At 40.2% G+C, this 22025-nt stretch overlaps 1 protein-coding gene and 1 long non-coding RNA gene across 8 annotated transcripts in view; both read right to left on the minus strand.

Moving 5' to 3' along the window:
- FCHSD2 (FCH and double SH3 domains 2) overlaps positions 1–22025 on the minus strand; it is a 254775-nt gene that overhangs the window by 153123 nt on the left and 79627 nt on the right. The gene's annotated exons all lie outside the window — the stretch shown is intronic.
- On the minus strand, positions 2199–13359 carry LOC132657880 (uncharacterized). The gene is made up of 2 exons (XR_009596650.1): positions 2835–13359; positions 2199–2730 (listed from the first exon to the last, which is right to left on the minus strand). It is a non-coding gene; the product is annotated as an uncharacterized LOC132657880 (long non-coding RNA).

A 22025-nucleotide genomic window follows, 5' to 3' on the forward strand; every position in this document is an offset into this window, starting at 1 on the left:
ATTTCATCCTCTGTCGTCCCCTTCTCCTCCTGCCCCCAATCCCTCCCAGGATCAGTCTTTTCCAACGAGTCAACTCTTCGCATGAGGTGGCCCAAGTATTGGAGTTTCAGCTTTAGCATCAGTCCTTCCAATGAACACACTATCCTACAGTATTCATAATCCTTATACATTGCTCACTGTTACTATGTGGTTTCAATATGTTTTGTCTATTTGCTGACTATAAGCTCTTTCAGCTATCAATCTTGCCATTTTTTTTTAATCACTCTGTCTCCAAGCTATATGTAGCAGAGCCTAGTATTCAGTTGATACCAATAATGTTCCCTGACTGCATAAATAAATGCCACCGACATAATTTCATTCCTACTGTATAATACTCAAACTCCTTTTGTGTTTTTGCCATTTGGAGTTAGAAACATTTAGACCAAAATTTCTCTGGGTCCTTAATTTTCATACACTCAAAGAGAAAAAACATATACCAGATTTCTAACATTATGACCAGATGGTTTTAATATGATAAATAAGCTCATTAATAAAATTAGTCAAATTTGACCATCTTCATTATCAAAAGGGAACACACATGTGGTTACCCAAGCAATGAAAAAAGAACATATTTTATGAAGATTCAAGTAAATTAAGATTCCTGAATGCAAAGAAATCATAATGTGTAGACAGAGTAAGAAGCATTCAACATAAAATGGGAAGCAACAGATGGGTTACTGCCTTAAAAGTAGCAGTAAGTGATACAAATACCCAGGAGGAAAAAATTACCTGATATTTTCCTAACAAATTAATTTAAATAATATTACAGTGACTTTTTCAGTTTAATCACTGCTAAAGTGGCTGCAGGACACGCCATACAGAACATAGCCTCAGATTATGAGGACTAAGAGGGCAGAATGGCAGCACTCTAAAGATATATAAAATGAACTCATTAACAAACATCTCAACATTCTTATTTCTCGTAATTCCATTAGGCCCTGTTACAACACAGAAAAATTTCTGGACACTTAGAATACACAAATTCTACTTTAAGTCTCAAAACTAGTTAAGTTTGAATTAGAATCCCTAGTTATCATTCTAAATCTTCACCCTCAAAATCATTTTGAAGCAGATTTTATATAATTCTTTTAAAAGTTTTTGAAATTATTTCAACTTATCTTTTTTGTGCATTATGAGTTACAAAAGCAATTTCTAGAGCTCTAAACTACAATGTTGAACTGTATTAAACTGAATGGAGCCCTTCAGAGATGAGATGAGGGATTCATGAAATAGACAAACAGCGAGAGCTTTAGATGAAAGACTTTATTCAAGTTAGTTCACAGAAACAGGAATCATGACTCCTGTGTGTTCCATGCAGCTGTTCAAGATCTAATCTGCATGGATGCCCAAGAAATACTCCATGGCCCTGATAGGAAAGGTCATAAATAACATTGCATGCTTCTGAAAGCATTATATACTTAACTGGTCTACCTTTTACATCATGCCTAAGGCTATATCTTATGTATAAAAGGTTTCTTTGTACAGAAAATAGAATCTACCATGAGTAGTAAATGGCTAAGGAAAATAAACCTGTGGCTGGCAATCTTTTTTTTAAGTGTTTTGTTTTTTTTTTTAAATCTCTTCCCTAGCCCACAGTATTATTATCTAAAACTGGTGCATTAGACATACAATATTTATTTATATTTACATTAGTATCATTAAAATATAATGCTGATTTGATTTCTAATATAGTTTACTCTGGAGCAGTGGTTTCCACAAAAATGTACTATCAATATACTCTTTGGAACACCCGATAACATCCCATTTCAACTTTTAAAAAGCTATCAGTGTCTGATGTAAGACTTGCTTTGTTTCACCTCTCAATAACACTTGTTATATTGCTCTAACAAGTGAAGCAACACAAAGAAAGTCACTGTTCAATAGACACTGGGAAATGGACTGATGGCTTAACCTTTTGTCCATTTACCACAAGAAGCTGAGCAGAAGTGTGCTCTGTGGCTCTCACACAGGTTATTCTGTATCCAATTTTGTCATGAAATTCCCAATACTGTGTAAATGATTGTTAAAAATTAAAGTCCACGGAATAAGTTGGATACTTCTCAAACTGATGTATGTTATACAATGCTTTTACTATTCTAAAATTATTTTAATAGTAATAGAGAACTTAACATCCTCTCCTTAAGGGAAGTTTTGAAATATTTTTCATTGTTTTGTACAGCATATAAAAGTTAAGGTAAAAAAACCCCATTATTTTAAATTACATAATAAATTGCCTTTGCATACTTTTCTATTCATTCCATGATAAAATGAGGTATTAATCTCATGTTACATATTAAACATGTATTTACATATTTTAAGACTATTCCTTTTATCAAAAATAAAGATTAATTGTGTTTAAATGTAATTATGTAAGAAAAAATGTACTTATGTAAGTTCTAATGACATATTAGGGGGCAGCAGAGGATGCGATGGTTAGATAGCATCACCAACTCAATGGACATGAATCTGAGTAAACTACAGTAGATAGTGAGGGACAGGAAAGCCTGCCGTGCTGCAGTCCATGGAGTTGCAAAGAGTCAGACACGACTCAGCAACTGAACAACAACAACATATTAAATGACCTATTTGATTTTAGAACCAAACAGAATAAAAAAGAGAAAGAATTTAATACTCACCAATGATGAAAAAAAAACCTCTCAAAAACTAGCAACAGAAGGAAACTTCCTTAACCTAATAAAAGGTATATACAAAAAGCCTACAGTTAACAAACTTCTAGTAGAAAATGAATCCTTTCCCTTTAAGATTGAGAATAAGGCAAAGATGTGCTCTCTCACCAGTCCTTTACAACACTGTATATGTAGTCCCTAGTGGCTCAACCAGTAAAGAAACTGCCTGCAATTCAGGAGACCCAAGTCCAATCTCTGGGTTGGGAAGATCTCCTGGAGAAGGGAATGGCAACCCACTCCAGTATTCTTGCCTGAAGAATGCCATGGACAGAGGAGCCTGGCAGGCTCCATGAGGTCATAAAGAGTCGGACACGACTGAGTGACTAACACTTTCAGTTTCATGTACAGTCCCACCTAGTACAAAAAGGCAAAAAAAGGAAGTTAAAAGAGATACAGATGGACAGGAAAAAATAAAACTACCTTTATTTAAAGATGACATGATTGTCTATGTAGAAAACCACAAATAATCTACCAAAAAAATCTCCTGGAACTAATAATTAAGTTTAGCAGGTGGCAAGATACAAGGACAACATGTAAAACTCAATTGTTCTCCTGTGCACCTGTAATGAACAAGTAGTATTTGAAACTTACAAAAAAAAAAAAAAAATAGGATAGCATTGTGGGCAAAATGAAACTCAGGAATAAATCTAACAAAATACATGTAAGAACTATAGAGGGAAAAGTCCAAAACACTGATGAAAAAAAATCAGAAAATCCCATGTTAATAGATTAGAAGAGTTCACATTATTAAGATGTCAGTTATTCTGAATTTCACTTATTCATTCACGGCAATCCAAATAAAATTTCCAGAAAGCTAAATATCAAAAGACTGATTTTAAAATGTACATGGAAAGGTAAAGGTACCAGAAATAGCCAAACAATTCTGAAAAATATGAACAAAGTCAGAGGACTCACATTATGAGTTCAAAGCTAATTACAACACTACACTATAATGTTACAGTGTGGTATTGGCAAAAGAAAGGACATATAGATCAATGGATAGAAAAGAGCCCAGAAATAGATCCATACAAATATAGTAAACTGATTTTTCACAAAGCACAAATGCAATCAGATGAAGAAAGGATAGTCTATATGAGTAAATGGTTGGAACAAGTGGATAATCAAATGCCAAAAAAATGAACATAAACACATATTTCATACCTTACACAAAAATTAACTCAACATAGTTCATAAACGTAAATGTAAAGCACATGTACAAAACATGTAGGGGAACACAAATCTCTTTTACCTCTGGCAAAGAGTTTTTGCAGGTAACATCAAAAGTAACACATGAAGGAAAAAATTAAAAATTGGACTTTATCATAATTAAACTTTCCTTTGGGAAAGAAACTAGGAAAAATACATGCAAATCACATATCTGATAAAGGACTGCATCCAAAAGATATACAGAGCCCTTAAAACTCAACAGTAAGGAAAAAACCAACCCAGAAAGATTTGAACACACACTTCATTAAGATGATGTAATGATAGTAAATAAGCATATGAAAAATACTGAACATCACTTGTCACTATGAAAATGCAGATTATAACAATGAGGTACCACTACATACCTATTAGAATAGCTCAAATCTAAAAAAATAGTACAATGTTAAACGTTAATGAGAATGCACAGCCATAGGACATGCCTCTACTGGCGGAAATGTAAAATGATACAACCACTCTGGAAAACAATTTGGAAACTTCCTATAAAATTAAACACTTCCCATATGACTCAGCAATAGCACTCCTAGGTAGTCCACAAAACTGATGAGAAAATTTATGCTTACACAAATCCCTGCACATGAATGTTTCAAGTGGCTTTATTCATGAAAGTGGAAGTAGCCAAGACATCCCTCAATAGATGAACAAACTATGGTACATCATTACAACAGAGTACCATGCAGCAATAAAAACTAATTAAAAAATAAAAATTAAAAAATTTGTACAACTTGAATAAGCCTTTTTTCTTGTTAAAATTAATTTATTTTTTTATTGAAGGATGATTGCTTTACAGAGTTTTGTTGTTTTCTGTCTAACCTCAACATTCATGTTGAAGTTTTTTCTTCTAGAAAATTTTTGGCCATGCTGCATAGCAGGCAGGATCTTAGTTCTCCAGCCAGGGATTGAATCTGTATCCCCCACAGTGGAAGTGTAGAGTCTTGACCACTAGACTGCCAGGGAAGTCCTGGATAAATCCTAAATGCATTTTGCCAAGTGGAAAAAAACAAAAAAGCTATATATACACCTTTTGAAATAAAATACGTGTTGGTCTTTGTTCCTAGTTCCTGGCACAGAGCTCATAAAACTCTTGTGGATAGAGGTGTTAGGAGAATTTTGTTCTAACATTTAGCCTTTGAGCCCCAGTTCATGACACAGAGTTCCTAAGTCTCACTGATTTTCCTGGGTGATAGCAATGTCTTTTATTCTATCAGGTGACTTGAGGTGGGCTCTTGGATGAGGGCTGGTCACCAGAAAGACCAAGCCATATTTCTGGAATTTCCAGCCCCATTTCTTAATCTCTAGAGAGGAGAAAGGGGCCAGATTGGAGTTAATAATTGATCATACTCACATGATGAAGCCTCCATAAACATCCCAATAGTATGGGGTTGAGAGTTTTCAGGTTGGTGAAAATGCACAGATGATGGGAGAATGGCATATCCAAGGAACGCAAGGAAGCCCTACATCCCTTCCCACATATACTTGCCCTATGCAACTCTGGCAGAGATGATGAGAGTTCAAAATGTGGTGGAGACACTAGAGATCAAACCAGACTGATAAAGATATTTAGCAGGGAAATTTGACATGATAATGGTTGGCAATGGTCTGCTTCCCTGGCAGTTCAGGAGTAAAGAATCGGTCTGCCAACGCGAGTTTGATCTGTGGGATGGGAACCTGGAGGAGGAAATGCCATCCACCTCCAGTATTGTGTTGGGAAAATTCCATGGCCAGAGGAGCCTGGCAGGCTTAAGTTCATCTAGGGTTGCAAAGAACTGGACAAGACTGAGCAAATGAGAAAGAAATGCAAAAAAAGCAAAATGGCTGTCTGAGGAGGCCTTACAAATAGCTGTGAAAAGAAGAGAGGCAAAAGGCAAAGGAGAAAAGGAAAGATAAACCCATTTGAATTCAGAGTTCCACAGAACAGCAAGGAGAGATAAGAAAGCTTTCCTCAGTGATCAGTGCAAAGAAATAGAGGAAATAAATAGAATGGGAAAGACTAGAGATCTCTTCAAGAAAATGAAAGATACCAAGGAAACATTTCATGCAAAGATGGGCTCGATAAAGGACAGAAATAGTATGGACCTAACAGAAGCAGAAGATATTAAGAAAAGGAGGCAAGAATACACAGAAGAACTGTACAAAAAAGGTCTTCATGACGCAGATAATCAGATAGTGTGATCACTCACCTAAAGCCAGACATCCTGGAATGTGAAGTCAAGTGCGCCTTAGGAAGCATCATTACAAACAAAACTAGTTTAGGTGATGGAATTCCAGTTGAGCTATTTCAAATCCTAAAAGATGATGCTGTGAAAGTGCTGCACTCAATATGCCACCAAATTTGGAAAAGTCAGCAGTGGCCACAGGACTGGAAAAGGTCAGTTTTCATTCCAATCCCAAAGAAAGGCAATGCCAAACAATGCTCAAACTACAGCACAATTGCACTCATCTTACAAGCTAGTAAAGTAATGCTCAAAATTCTCCAAGCAATACGTGAACCGTGAACTCCCTGACGTTCAAGCTGGTTTTAGAAAAGGCAGAGGAACCAGAGGTCAAATTGCCAACATCTGTTGGATCATCGAAAAAGTAAGAGAGTTCCAGAAAAACATCTATTTCTGCTTTATATGACTGTGTGGATCACAATAAACTGTGGAAAATTCTGAAAGAGATAGGAATACCATACCACCTGACCTGCCTCTTGAGAAACCTATATACAGGTCAGGAGGCAACAGTTAGAACTGGACATGGAACAACAGATTGGTTCCAAATTGGGAAAGGAGTATGTCAAGGCTGTATATTGTCACCCTGCTTATTTAATTTCTATGCAGAGTACATCATGAGAAACACTGGGCTGGAGGAAGCACAAGCTGGAATGAAGATTTCCAGGAGAAATATCAATAACCTCAGATATACAGATAACACCACCCTTATGGCACAAAGTGAGGAACAAAAGAGCCTCTTGATGAAAGTGAAAGAGGAGAGTGAAAAAGTTGGCTTAAGCTCAACATTTGGAAAACTAAGATCATGGCATCCGGTCCCATAACTTCATGGGAAATAGACGGGGAAATGGTGGAATCAGTGGCTGACTTTATTTTGGCTCCAAAATCACTGCAGACGGTGACTGCAGCCATGAAAAGAAAAGATGCTTACCCCTTGGAAGGAAAGTTATGACCAACCTAGATAGCATATTAAAAAGCAGAGACATTACTTTGCCAACAAAGGTCAGTCTAGTCAAGGCTATGGTTTTTCCAGTAGTCATGTATGGATGTGAGAGTTGGACTCTAAAGAAAGCTGAGCACAGAAGAACTGATGCTTTTGAACTGTTATTGGAGAAGACTCTTGAGAACCCTTTGGACTGCAAGAAGATCCAACCAGTCCCTCCTAAAGGAGATCAGTCCTGGGTGTTCATTGGAAGGACTGTTGTTGAAGCTGGAACTTCAATACTTTGGCCACCTGATGCGAAGAGCTGACTCATTTGAAAAGACCCTGATGCTGGGAAAGATTGAAGGCAGGAGGAGAAGGGGATGACAGAGGATAAGATGGTTGGGGTGGCATCACCGACTCAATGGACATGAGTTTGGGTAGACTCCAGGAGTTGGTGATGGACAGGGAGGCCTGGTGTGCTGTGGTTCATGCGGTTGCCAAGAGTTGGACACGACTGAGTGACTGAACTGAACTGAGCAAATGAACACACAAGAGGAAGAGATAAGAAGGAAGGAGACAGCAAAGATGACTCTCTGTATTTTGGCTTTATACAAATGGACAGATGGTGGTACCTTCCCCAGGGATGAATACACAGGCAGGCTACTTAACCGCAGAAAGGGCTGCTGGATTATAATACAAATGATCCTAGATTTAGCAGAAGTATAAGAAAAGAGAAGTTACTATCTCTCCTAAAGTGAGAGATGCCAGGAAAACCTATGTGAACTTAAGTACTCTGGAACTGGATCTGAAAAAGGCAAATATGAATTCAACCACCTGAGAAAGGAAGAGGGCATTTCAGGTTTCGGCAAAACTTAGGTGATAAAAACACTGTGATATAAAAAATAATAGGGAAAATGCAGAGAAACGTCGATGGGGTAAATTTTTACTTCAAAGCAACCAACTTGTTCTTTGAAGCTTACATTTATACTTTATATAATGAACTCTTCTTTAGTATTTAGGAGATAACTACTCTCAAAGAAGTTTTCCACGAAGTTATTCCTGTACTTTAAGAATGACCCTCCAATGTCTTTCCTTTACATAATTCAGAGTAAAAGCACTATTACTACCACTGTGCTTAAAATGCAATCATAAAAACACATTTACAAAGATGTTTTCTTGAAGAGTTGTGGTCTTAATAATAACTAGGATATATCATTTTAAGTTAATTTACTGTGCTTATAAAGCTCAGTGTTTCCTTTAATATAAACAAGAGGTAGAAAATTATCTGCTTGAATTATGCTTAGCTCTCCAATGAATGTTGCTGTTACAACCATGAAGAGAAAGTATGTGCATAAATTCTGTTGGACTTAAACAGAGAAGACATGTTAAATGTCCAGTTTATACAATGCTGTTGCCAATATAACTTGGAAGTTTGTCCAGTAAAAGGTTATCTTCCTTTTAGGAGGCAAAAGGCCAAACCTACCTGATATTAAATACTAAATGTCAGTTATCTGATCATTTTCAAGTTCACATCAACCATCTCACTCCAGTTTTGCTGACTCCTGTAGAGTTCTTCCACTTATTCCCAAACAATTTATATATAAGTTTTAATCAAGAGAAAATCCTACTGACTAAAAGCACTGACTTAGCTTCTCTCTCTTACTTCAATAGTTTTTACTGCATTTTTCCATTTTTCAGTAGACTGTTTAACCACAAAATGATGGTTATACTATTATGAATTTTTTTTCTTCCCCCCACATTTTGGGAATTTTTCTTTTCACATTGCTAGAAGCCATTAGTAAGAAAAACAATAGTTTTCACTAAGTGTTGCAGTCGTCTTCCAATAGAGATTTATATTATTTGCTGTCAACAAATAAATTTAAGGGATTTATTTTATAATATTTAAAACATTACCAATTGGAAGACATAAATGATGACACATTTTTAGAGCAAAATATACTAACTTTGCCTTATTTAGAATGTTAAAGAGTCACTAGACATCATCAAAATTATGTTTTTTTCAATTGTTAAAATTAAAGTTAGATTTCAAGGCTTGGATTAGCTGATACCTATTTGTAAGCTTCTGACTGAAGGGTCTTATTGAGGGGGAAAAACAAGGTAGGTGCTGTTGTTTTTAAATAATAACAAAAGTGTTATATTAGTCAACATAACTGAACTATCCACTTGATCTCAAAGACAGCTATAAAAGCAGTTCCTTCTTCAAGCAGAAACTGGAATGTTTCAAATCAACAAGCAAATAATTTCATGGGCTGGACCCTTTGTTTTTTGTTGGTCAGTCGTTAACTCATGACTGACTCTTTGGACCCCATGGACTGCAGCATGCCAGGCTCCGCTATCCTTCACTAGCTCCCAGAGTTTGCTCAGATTCAGATCCACTGAGTCAGTGATACTATCTAGCCATCTCATCTTCTGCCACCCCGTTATTCTTTTGCCTTCAATCTTTCCAAGCATCACGCTTTTTTCCAATGAGTTGGCTCTTTGCATCAGGTGGCAAAAGTATTGGAGTTTCAGTTTCAGCATAAGTCCTTCCAATTAATATTCAATTCTTCAGGATTGACTGCTTTCATCTCCCTTGCAGTACAAGGGACTCTCAAGAGTCTTTTTCAACACCACAATTCAAAAGCATCAATTCTTTGTTGATGTTCTCGTATCTGTACATGACTACTTAAAAAACCATAGCTTTGACTATATGGACTTTGGTCAGCAAAGTGATGTCTCTGCTTTTTAATATGCTGTCTAGGTTGGTTACAGTTTTCCTTCCAACTGAAGGAGGGAAAAGCAAACCACTCCAGTATTTTTGTTGTAAGAACTCCATGAACAGTACGAAAAGCATCCTTAGTTATCTTGAAATAGAGGGGGGCAATCCAGAAGAGACAGACAAAATGTGACTGAATATATAGGTCAATGAAAGCCATTCTTCCTCACTTCTCCTGTTGGATGGAAAACATAATTAACCATTAAAGTTAATAGCTGAGTACTTAATATTTGCACTCAAGTAATATTTAAAGTCAGGCTTCCCTGGTGGCTCAGTGGTGAAGGATCCACCTGCCATTACAAGAGATGCAGTTTCAATCCTTTCCTGGAGAAGGAAATGGCAACCCACTCTAGTATTCTTGTCTGGAGAATCCCATGGACAGAGGAGCCTGGTGGGCTACAGTCCAGTTCAGTTCAATTCAGTCTATCAGTCAGGTCTGACTCTTTGTGATCCCATGGATGGCAGCACGCCAGGCTTTCCTGTCCATCACCAACTCCCAGAGTTTGCTCAAGCTCATGTGCAATCAGGTTGGTGATGCCATCCAACCATCTTACCCTCTGTCATCCCCTTCTTCTCCTGCCTCCAATCTTTCCCAGCTTCAGGGTCTTTTCAAGTGAGTCTGTTCTCCACATCAGGTGGCCAAAGTACTGCAGTTTCAGCTTCAGCATCAGTCCTTCCAATGAATATTCAGGACTGATTTCCTTTAGGATGGACTGCCTGTATCTCCTTGCAGCCCAAGGGACTCTCAAGAATCTTTCCAACACCACAGTTCAAAAGCATCAATTCTTCGGTGCTCAGCCTTCTTTATAGTCCAACTCACACATCTATACATGACCACTGGAAAACCATAGCATTGACTAGACGGACCTTTGTTGGCAAAGTAATGTCTCTGCTTTTGAATATGTTGTCTAGGCTGGTCATAACTTTTCTTCCAAGGAGTAAGCGTCTTTTAATTTCATGAATGTATTCACCATCTGCAGTGATTTTGGAGCCCCAAAAATAAAGTCAGTCACTGTTTCCATTGTTTCTCCATTTGCCATGAAGTGATAGGACAAGATGCAATGACCTTAGTTTTCTGAATGTTGAGTTTTAAGCCAACTTTTTCACTCTCCTCTTTCACTTTCATCAAGAGGCTCTTTAGTTCTTCTTCACATTCTGCCATAATGGTGGTGTCATCTGCATATCTGAGGTTATTGATTTTTCTCCCAGCAATCTTGATTCCAGCTTGTGCTTCATCCAGCCCACCGTTTCTCATGATGTACTTTGCATATAAGCAGAATGACAAATACAGCCTTGATGTACTCCTTTCCCAATTTGGAACCACTGTGTTGTTCCATGTCTGGTTCTAACTGTTGCTTCTTGACCTGCATAGAGATTTATCAGGAGGCAGGTAAGGTGGTCTTCCCATCTCTTTAAGAATTTTCCACAGTTTGTTGTAATCCACACAGTCAAAGGCTTTGGCATAGTCAATAAAGCAAAAGTAGATGTTTTTCTGGAACTCTTTTGCTTTTTCTATGATCCAACAGATGTTGGCAATTTGATATCTGGTTCCTCTGCCTTTTCTATAGTCCATGGGGTCACAAAAAGAGCCAGACATGACTCAGTGACTAAACAAACAAGCAAACAAAACAAATGTTTAAGGTTTAGAGGCTAAGTAATCTGATTAAGATTAGTTAAGCCTAGGTTCAAAATCAGGTCTTCTTTCAAAGTTTAAAACACTTTCTGAGCACTCAATTATTACTCTCAATCCCTGGCAAACACTGATCTTTTTACCATCTCTAGTTTTGCTTTTTCCAGAATGTCATATATTTGGAATAATATAGCATTGTAGCCATTTCAGATCAGCTTCTTCCACTTTACAAGATGCATTTAAGTGTCTGCTGTGTCTCTTAGTGGCTAGACAGCTCAGTTCTTGTTATCACTAACTACTATCCATTGTCAAGATGTACCCCAAGTTGTTCACACTTTCACCTACTGAAGGACATCTTATCTGCTACTAAATTTTGGTAATAAACAAAGCTATTATAAATACTCATACAGTATAGGTTTTTTGTGTGAACTTAAGTTCCGAACATATCTAAGCAAACATCAAAATGTGCAATTGCCTGATTTTGTGATAAGACTGTGCTCAGCTTCCAAAAGTGGATGCACCATTTTCCATTTACTCTAGCAATGGGAAACCATTGCTCCACATCCTAGACAGCATTTGGTATTGTCAGTATTTTGGATTTCAGCCGAACAAGTATGCAGCGGTATCTTACTGGCAATTCCTTAATGACTATGATGTTACGCATCTTTCATATGCTTATCTACCATCTGTATATCTTTTCTGTTGAAGTATCAGGTCAGGTATTTGACCTATTTTTTAATTGGGTCATCTATTTATTACTGAATTTTAAGATGCATTTGTATACTTTTGATTTAAGTCCTTTATCAGACACATGTTTTGCAGATACTTTCTTCCAGTCTTATCTTTTCATTTTCTTAACAGTCTCTTTCTCAGAGAAGACATTTTTAATTTAACATCTGTATTTTCAACATTGAGTTTTATTAACTAAGGTAAAGGAATCTTTAGACTTAGGGAAACAGATTAGTGAAAAAGGAAAAAACTAAGGCTCCAAGGTTAGTTCTGACAACGGACTAAGTATGAAAATATGTACAGGTGGTATTTCACTCTAAAGTAGTGATATGATTATGATTATGATTACATATAATCTAACTTTTGTGAATAATAATCATAGAACTCTGAACTGAACTAAACTGCATAAGATGAGAAAGTTTTATGCAAATCATTTCATAATTTGGCTGTTTCGAAAGTTTCAGTCACCACCATTTTTTCTTAAAATACGGGTAATCTGTAGATCTCATTTCTACAGAAATAATTTCTCATTCCTAATGCTTCTAACAATACCAGCAAGAGAATAATTTTCAGAAATTCAGAAATCTTTGTTAGAAAGCAACATGTTATCTTCTGTTGTTTTTGAATGATCCTTTATCAAGAGAAAATTTTATTATACAGCTATGTACAAGTGCTATGAAGTAACAGAGTAAAAGACACTAGACAGATTTGAGAGACGGGAAAAGCAGAGTCAGGGAAAATTTCACAGAAAAAGTGATATTTGAGTTGGGCCTTAAAGAAAGAAGTATAAAGGACTTCCCAGTGACCAGGGAGAGGGGAAATGATGTGCATACACAAATGTGTCAAGCATAATAATGGGAAGGAATTGGGGAGTCAGATAACACTGGATTTAAATCTTGGTCCATTACTCTCTAGTAGTACAATGCTAAACAAGTCCTATCTCCTTTCTTATCTGTAAAATGGAGGTAAATTCATGACTTACAGGGCGTGTAAAGTTTAAGCAAAGCTATTTTAATAAGCATTCAATAAGTCTTAAATATCCCATTGAAATTTAAAGGAGGGAGTAATCATCAGATCTTTATTTCTAGATCAACGATGCTGATGTGGAAGCTTCATTATAAAGAGAAAGGTGGGTGATCCAATCACGAAGTTACTATGTGCTCTAAGCAGTGCAAGGAGAAAAGAAAAGAGATGCTCCAAAGCAAAACTGCAGCCTGGGAACTAACACATGTTGTAGGGGGGAAAGACTGAAATCAAGTGAAATTGTTACGTAGTTAGAATAGGAAAAAGGAGTCCAGAATGGCAGCAGCTAAAAGACAAAGAAGGGAAAAGCCCGTGAAAATGGAACAAAGGAAGGTCTGAGGACTGGAGTGAGGACCTCAGGTAAAACAAACAGCCCTCTTGGCTAGCCCAATCTACATAGGGCAGGCCCAAGCGATGGAGAAAAAACATAAAAAGAGGAGGCAAAATTGGGCCAGGGGCTTCTCTTCTCTTCATGTCTTTTGGGTTGGCCTGCCCTCATGCCTCAAGGATATATTCTCCTTTGCTTTTGAAATAAAACTAGACTCTTAACACTCGCCCAACCAAGGAAATTATATTCGGCTGTAACACTGGTCCGTCCGAGGGCTGTAACACTGGTCCCTCCGGCGCTTCAAATTTTTGTTGTGATGAGACAGAACTGAGGAAATTACATGCTCTCCCGACATCTATGGTGCCGTGACTCAGATTTAACCCAGCTGAAGCAACCTTGGCTTGGCCCCCACAAGATGGAGGCCAAGCACAGCAGAAGCTCGGCGAAAGCTTCCACAGTGGAAGAGGAACGCAAAAAAAAAACCAGCACAGGGGAAGTGACAAGAAGCCCAGTGTGCTGGAAACCGGATAGCAAAAACAAACGCAACAGAAAGCTCAGGCGGCTCAGTCTCAGATTCCAGAAGACCTCCGGTTAAGGTAGGAGATCCTCGTTCCTAAGGCTGGAAGGACATACGCATGGCTAACAAAGTCTTACTTCCTTTACAATCTCTCTTGATTGTAAACGACTCCTTTACAGTCGTTTCTTGTTTCCTTGAACCCCCCGTGAACAGGTGAGTGGCAATGGGTGCAACTGAGGGACTCTGGCAGGGGCTACTCCTCAGTGTGTCCCAAAAGCTCCACTATTTGCTTGGGCCCCAGTAGCTGTTGCCCAAGTGAGTGCGGGTTCTTCTGTCCTTAATCTTCTTTGTGCCAAAGATCAGGCCAATGCAAACTGTGAGCACAGGTCAGGTATTTAGCAGATTTTCCAGCAGGTTATGAAGGGTATTCCTAATATGTTTTTCCCACTGCTTTTTCCTCCTGTCCCTCAGCTCCTCTTTCCATCTATGCCACTGCTTACTAAGTTTTGGGCAAGTAATCATCTTTCCATTTCTGAAAGTTGTGCTTGAAACCATTTACCTAAGATTGGGACTCAACCCCATGTGGCAGGGACCCTGTGCTATATGCTTAGTCATTCAGTGATATCCAGCTGGGACCTGAGCCTGGCCAAAACCCCCGGTGCCTGGTTTTAGGACCTAATGAAGCTCAGGCTCTGATGTCTCATTGCAAAAATTCAGTGAGAGACACAGGGATAAGTAAGAGGTGGATTTGTTAGGATTCAGAGAAAAACACACTCCACAGGGTGTGGGCCATCACAGAGGGCAAGGGCGCTGGCCATGGAATCTGGTGTGGTTAGTTTTTATGAGCTAGGTGATTTCATATGGTGATGAGTGGGGGGAACCACCCACGCCTCAGTCTTTTGGCAGTGCCTTGGAACTGTCCTGGCACCTCTGTATCATTTAGCTTGCAGACTGGGGCTCAAGGTTTAGTTGAATTTAACTTGTCATCTTGGACCCATTTGATTTTAATTGGCTTATGTTATGCCCTTGGGCTATGTCATTCTTTCAAAAGTTATGCCCTGACTCCTTCCTTCCTGTTTCATGCTCTTTTCCTGAGTCCCATCTGGACCCACAATATAGCCTCTACAATTTTCTGGAGGGACAACCAGAAAACAGCTGGCCCTTGAGAGAGAAAAACTGTACAATATCCAAGCCCTCTAGATAGTCAGGCCTTCATCTTCCATGCTTCCTACAACATGTGAAACAACAGCATCTCTCAATGGACCCGCCAGGGTGGGTGACGGACACACAATGCCTGCTAGAAGTCCATCTGTTGGTGGCATCCCTTCAAGGGCGATTGGGCTTCCAGAGATAATGTTTGCCACTTTGCGAGTTAGCCCTGCAGGCTGTTTGGGCCCAAACCCTTGCCACACTTCTCCTAAAGTTACAAACATAACTTTGGACCAAATCTCCACTCCACTTTTATGGAACACTTGATCTGTTGCCTCTTCTGAATTTGTTCTTAAGCCACTTACTAACTCTACAGTCAGGACTCTGCCCCCTTGTAGGCCACATTGCTCCACCCTACTTACTATTAAAATACTCTTAATGCCCCTAACAGGACCAGATAACCCACTCCTTTGTCATTACATCTGCTACTACCTAAAGTGATTGGAAACACCCTAAACTGCTCTTATGGAGGACTAGGGGAGGAAATCAGTGACTTACATTCCCTCAGAGCAGTAAGATGATAAGGCTTATGACTGTTTCACCAGGTTTGCAGTCTCAGGACACAGGCTTGAATTACTTTACATCATGTTATCTATTCTCATCCACAGTGGACAAACCAGCAATGAGTTAAGATTACAGCCCCTTAATTCTACCCAGCACTGGTCATGCTGGAGACCTTGGGGATACCCAACTCCAGTCCGGGGGTCCCAGGAGGTAGACCTGCCTTGATCTGCCTAGGGATCTGGCCCTCAAAAGGTTGTCACGCCTCAACCTGCTTGGGGATCTGCCAGTCCAGGGGTCCCAGAAGGTCGACATGCCTTAACCTGCCCAGGGACCAATTCTCAGGAGGCCAACATGCCTTGACCTGCTGATCTCCAGGAGGCTGCCATGCCTCAACCTGCCTGGGGATCTGCACCCTGACCCAGGGACGCCCGGGCCTCAGGTTGCAACAGTACTGGGTAGGATAAACTTCAGTAGGAATCATCCCTAAGGAAGTCCACCCATGGAAACAGAAGGAAGCCTATTAGCTGTGGGACTAGGCCCAGTCTCAGCAATAACTCAGGAGCCCAACAAGAACCCCATCGCCTTTCTGGAAATGTTAAAAGAGGCCCTCCAAAAGTCTACAAATCCGGACTTAAGACTCTTACGAGGGACAAGTGATTTTAAAGGACAAATTCCTGTCCCAATGTGCATCAGACATCAGGATAAAGATACAACAGCTATACCAGCAGGACACTGCCACCTCTATAGATGAGAGGGTCCAGAGAGCCACCAAAACCTTTTATAATAGAGAACAAGAGAGGGAGGCCAAGGCCCAGGAAAGGGAGAAAAGGAAAGAGACAAGGCATGCCCAGATGCTGACTGCCCTCCAGGGAAGCCCTATGGCAAACCCCAAGTCTTAGGCACAAGGCAAATGCCTAATCTGTAGACAGGCGGGACACTGAACCAAAGAGTGTCCAAACTGTGACAAGTCTCCTAAAACAGCTTGCTACAAATGCCATCAACTGGGACATTGGGTGACACTCTGTCCTCGGGACCCAAGAACCTCAAGATCAAGCACCAAGGCTTCCCTCATGATGGTTCAACAGGACTAAAGCAGCCCACTCCAGCCAGCCTGCCGTTACAGACAACCATCATGGGGCTGGAGCCAAGGGTGCAACTGGATGTGGCAAGTAGGTCTGAGAATTTCTTGGTTGACACAGGGGCTACCTACTCTGTCCTGACCTCCTGCTCCAGAGCCTTCTCCCCATAAACCTGTACCATTTTGGGTGCTACAGGAAAACAATTACAAAAATATTCACCTGAGCACTTCTTTGTTGCTGGGATGGACAAATATTTTCCCACGAGTTTCTGGTGGTCCCTGAGTGTCCCACTCCCTTATTGGGAAGAGATCTTTCCCTGCCTTTGAAATCTTGCAGCTATTGCAGTCCTGATAGAAGATGCTTTAAAACTCTCTCTTGGGGGCAAACTATTTTTACCAGCCACCAAGTGAAACAACTCCTGAATGGGAAAGGCCATTTATGGATGTCTGATCAAAGGATCTTCAGATATCAAGTACTGTTGTTGATGGAAAATCCAGGCCTGACTATATCCTCTTGACAGGTTCTTAACCCAGCTACCCTCCTGCCTATCCCCAAGGGCTCTCTCCTCTTTCACTCTTGCCTAGAAATTTTGGACCACTGGATAAAACCCCAAGAGGGACTGTAAGACGATCCTCTGATCTATCCTGAGGAAATCTGGTACACTGATGGAAGCAGCTTTGTCTTGGATGGAAAAAGAAAGTTGGATATGCAGTAGTCTCCAATTTTGAGACCATAAAGGCTAAACCTTTGCCACCAGGTACTTCAGCCCAATTAGCTGAGCTCATAGCCCTGACTCAAGCTTTAGAGCTGGGAAAAGAAAAAAGAGTAGCCATTTACTCTGACTCCAAATATGCCTTTCTGGTGCTACATGAACATGCTGCTATTTGGAAAGAAAGAGGCTACTTGACCACCCAAGGGTTCCCAGTCAAATATGGTGACCAAATCCTTAGGCTCTTAGAGGCAGTACATCTGCCCACCGAGGTTTCAGTTCCCACTGTAAAGGACACCAAAAAGGGAGCACAGGAGTGGCACGAGGGAACCAAGCAGCTGATCAGGCAGCTAAGAGAGCAGCATTACAGAACAATGATGTAATAGGGATCACTACCTTAGTTCCACAGACTAATTTGTCAGAAATTCCTTCATATACTGAAGGTGAGACTCTTAAGGCTAAGAGTGAGGGCTTTCAAGAAGATCATATGGGGTGGTTTGAAAAGGAGGGACTCCTTTTTCTGCCTGGGAACCTCCAATGGAAGTTGGTTAACTCCTTACATGCTACCACTCATTTAAGGGAAAAGGCCCTCTAAAGATTACTAGGAAGGTCCTTCAGACGAACAGGCCTTCAAACAACTGCAAGGCAAGTGGTCTCCTCTTGTCCCACTTGCCAATTAAACAACTCCCAAGGAGCTCGAAGACCGCAGCTGGCCCAGCCCATTCAACGATGTGGGACCTACCCAGGAGAGGACTAGCAGATGGACTTCACCTAGATGCCAGTTTCTCAAGGGTATAAATACCTATTAATCATGATAGACACATTCACAGGATGGATTGAAGGCTTTCCCACCCAGACTGAGAAGGTTGAGGAGGTGGTAAAAAAAAAAAAAAAAAAAAATCGCTCCATGAAATCATTCTGAGATTTGGTCTGCCCAGGTTATTATAAAGCGACAATGGGACATCATTTATTTCTAAGGTTACCCAAGAGGTCTTGAAAGCATTGGGCATTACTTATTATCTCCACTGTGCCTGGAGGCCTCAGTCTTCAGGAAAAGTAGAAAGAGCCAACGAATTCTTAAAATCAGTGATAAAGAAGATAACCCAGGAGACCTCCCTGGGATGGAAGGAGGCTTTACCAATAGCTCTCCTCCACACCTGTACTGCCCCTAAGGAACAGGCCAGTCTTAGTCTTTAAGAGATGCTATATGGGAGACCTTTTGTTTATGTCAATGACCTCTTCCTAGATCCAGAGGTTCAGACCCTCCGGTCTTATACCATGGCTTTGGGCAATCCCAACAGGATATATGCTTGGGGGTATCAACCAGGACCCAAAAGATTCTAAAGTGCCACTACATGCTCCAGGGACTCACGTCCTAATTAAAGTCTGGAAAGACGGATCTCCAAAGACTCAACTCCAGCCCACATGGAAGGGCCCCTACCCTGTAATACTTTCTACCCCCACAGCAGTCAAGGTACCAGGACATGACTTCTGGATTCACTACTCACGAGTCAAGCCATGGAAGAAAACAGAAGAGGACACTCAATACACCTGTGAGCTCCTGGGAGATCTCAGATACCTATGCAGGACTACAAATGAGTATCATTCTAATGAACACCCTCAAAACTAAGTTTTGGGGCATAAGATTTCTCAGGATAGTTCTAAAGAGCCAACACTGCTTGATAGGGGTTGTACTCCAAAATAGACAGGAGACAGATCTCCTGACTCCTGAACAAGGAGCGTCTTGAGTCATCTTGAATGACACTTGTTGTTTCTGGGTAAATACCTCCAGCCAAGTTAAAGTCTCACAGTCCTCAAGAAAAACATTCAGACCCTACAGGATCTCAAAGAATGAGCTGGAGAGTTCTCAGGGTGGCTACAATCTCTCTCTGGGGGATCCTCCTGGCAATGGGAAATCTGGAGTTGGCTAATGCTCCTACTGCTTATGATTGCTCCATGTGTTATCAATTGTCTAACCTGTTTTGTCTCTGCCCAGGTCAACAAGCTACAATATGCAGTGCCAGTTCAACAAGAACATATAAAACTACAGCCAACCAGAGAAAATACCGCTCACTCTTTGACAGACACAGCTATAAGGACTCTGAGACTAGCAAGAGGGCAGGCCCAATGCCCCTCACCATCCCAGTTCAGCAGGAAGTAGCCAGAGAGACCCTCGACACACCTATTCCCAAAGAACTGGGCCTCCCATCTCTTAAAGGGGGAATGTTAGGTAGTTAGAATAAGAAAAAGGAGTCCAGAATGCTGGTGGCTAAAAGACACAGAAGGGAAAAGCCCAAGAAAATAGAACAAAGGAAGGTTTGAGGACCTGAGTGAGGACCTCAGATAAAACAAACAGCACTCCTGGCTAGCCCAATTTATATAGGGCAGGCAGAAGGGGGAGAAAAAAACATATAAAAAGAGGAGCCAAAATTGGGCCAGGGGCTTCTCTGCATCTTTTGGGTTGGCCCGCCCTCATGCCTCAAGGATATATTTCTAAATAAAACTGAGCTGTAACATGGAGCTGTAACACTGGTCCGTATGAGGAAATTACACGTGGCTGTAACACTGGTCCATCCAAGGGCTATAACACTGGTCTGTCTGTTGCCTCAAATTTTTGTTGTGATGAAACAGAATCAAGGAAATTACACACTCCTCAGACAAAATCAAGACTAATTACCATTAAAAATATCTTAATATTGATCATAAATTTAAAAGTCTAAAAGCTACACTACCCATTAGGGTGGCTACTATGAAAAAATACCAGAAAACAACAAGCGTTGATGAGGATGCAGGAAACTAGAACTGTTGGTAGGAATGTAAAATGGTACAGCCACTAGGAAAAACAGTATGGAGGTTCCTTAAGAAGTTAAGTATGGGGGGGGGAGGGTTAATTCGGAGTTTTGGATTAACATAAACACAACTATAGATAAAATAGAACGAACAAGGACCTACTATAGAGCACAGGAAACTCTATTCAGTATTCTGTAAAAAACCTATATGGGAAAAGAATACGAAAAAGAAAGAAGACACATATATGTGTAACTGAATCACTTTGCTGTACAGCTGAAACTAGCACATTTAAATCAACTATACTCAAAAAAATATTTTGAAAGGGAATAAAAAAGAAAAAGAAACTAAGTATAGAATTATCATATGGTCCTGTTGGGTAGTTAGAATAGGAAAAAGCAGTCCAAAATGGAAGTGGCTAAAAAACACAGAAAGGAAAAGCCTGTGAAAATGGAACAAAAGAAAATCTGAGGACCAGAGTGAGAACAAAGCCAGGTGAAACGAACAGCCCTCCTGGCTAGCCCAATTTACATAGAGCAGGCTCAGTGGGAGGAGAAAACCCATATAAAAAGAGGAGCCAAAATTGAGCCCCTCACTTCTTTTGGGTCAGCCCACCCTCATGCCTCAAGGAGGTATTTTCCTTTGGTTGCCAAATAAAACTGAGCTGTAACTGAGCTATAACACTGCTTCCCCTCAACCCCTGCCCCATTTCAAATCTTTGCTGCAGTGAGACGGAACCAAGGAAATTACACACTCCCCTGACAGTCCAGCAATTCCATTTCTGGGTATATATTCAAAAGAATTAAAGGATGGACTCAAATAGATTTTTATACACCCATATTCATAGCCTTTCCAGGTGGCACAGTGGTAAAGAATCTGCCTGCCAGTGCAGGAGACACTGGAGATCTGAGTTCAATCCCTGGATGAGGAAGATCCCCTAAACGCGGAATTGGCAACCCACTCCAGTATTCGCCCCTAAAAAATTCCATGGACAGAGAAGCCTGACATGCTACAGTCTACGGGTTGAAAAGACTTGGATATGATTGGGCACATACACATATTCATAGCAGCATTATTCATAATAGCCTAAAGATATAAGCAACCCAAGCATCTACCAATGGATAAACAAACTGTGGTATATACAAACAATTTCATATTACTCAGTTGTAAAAAGGAAAGAAATTCTGATGCACACCTATCATACAAATAACCCCTGAGGACATCATGCTAAATGAAAGAAGGCAAAGAAAGAAAAATACTATACAGTTTCCACTTAAATGAGGTAGATTTGGCTTTGGCTCCATCCCTTCATTCTTCCTGGAGTTATTTCTCCACTGATCTCCAGGTAGTATACTGGGCATCTACCGACCTGGGGAGTTCCTCTTTCAGTGTCCTATCATTTTGCCTTTTCATACTGTTCATGGGGTTCTCAAGGCAAGAATACTGAAGTGGTTTGCCATTCCCTTCTCCAGTGGACCACATTCTGTCAGACCTCTCCACCATGACCTGCCCATCTTGGATGGCCCCACACGGCATGGCTTAGTTTCATTGAGTTAGACAAGGCTGTGGTCCATGTGATTAGACTGACTAGTTTTCTGTGATTATGGTTTGTGTGTCTGCCCTCTGATGCCTCTCACAACACCTACCGT

Source organism: Ovis aries, chromosome 15 (genome assembly GCF_016772045.2).
Source record: "Ovis aries strain OAR_USU_Benz2616 breed Rambouillet chromosome 15, ARS-UI_Ramb_v3.0, whole genome shotgun sequence".
Taxonomy (NCBI): domain Eukaryota; kingdom Metazoa; phylum Chordata; class Mammalia; order Artiodactyla; family Bovidae; genus Ovis; species Ovis aries.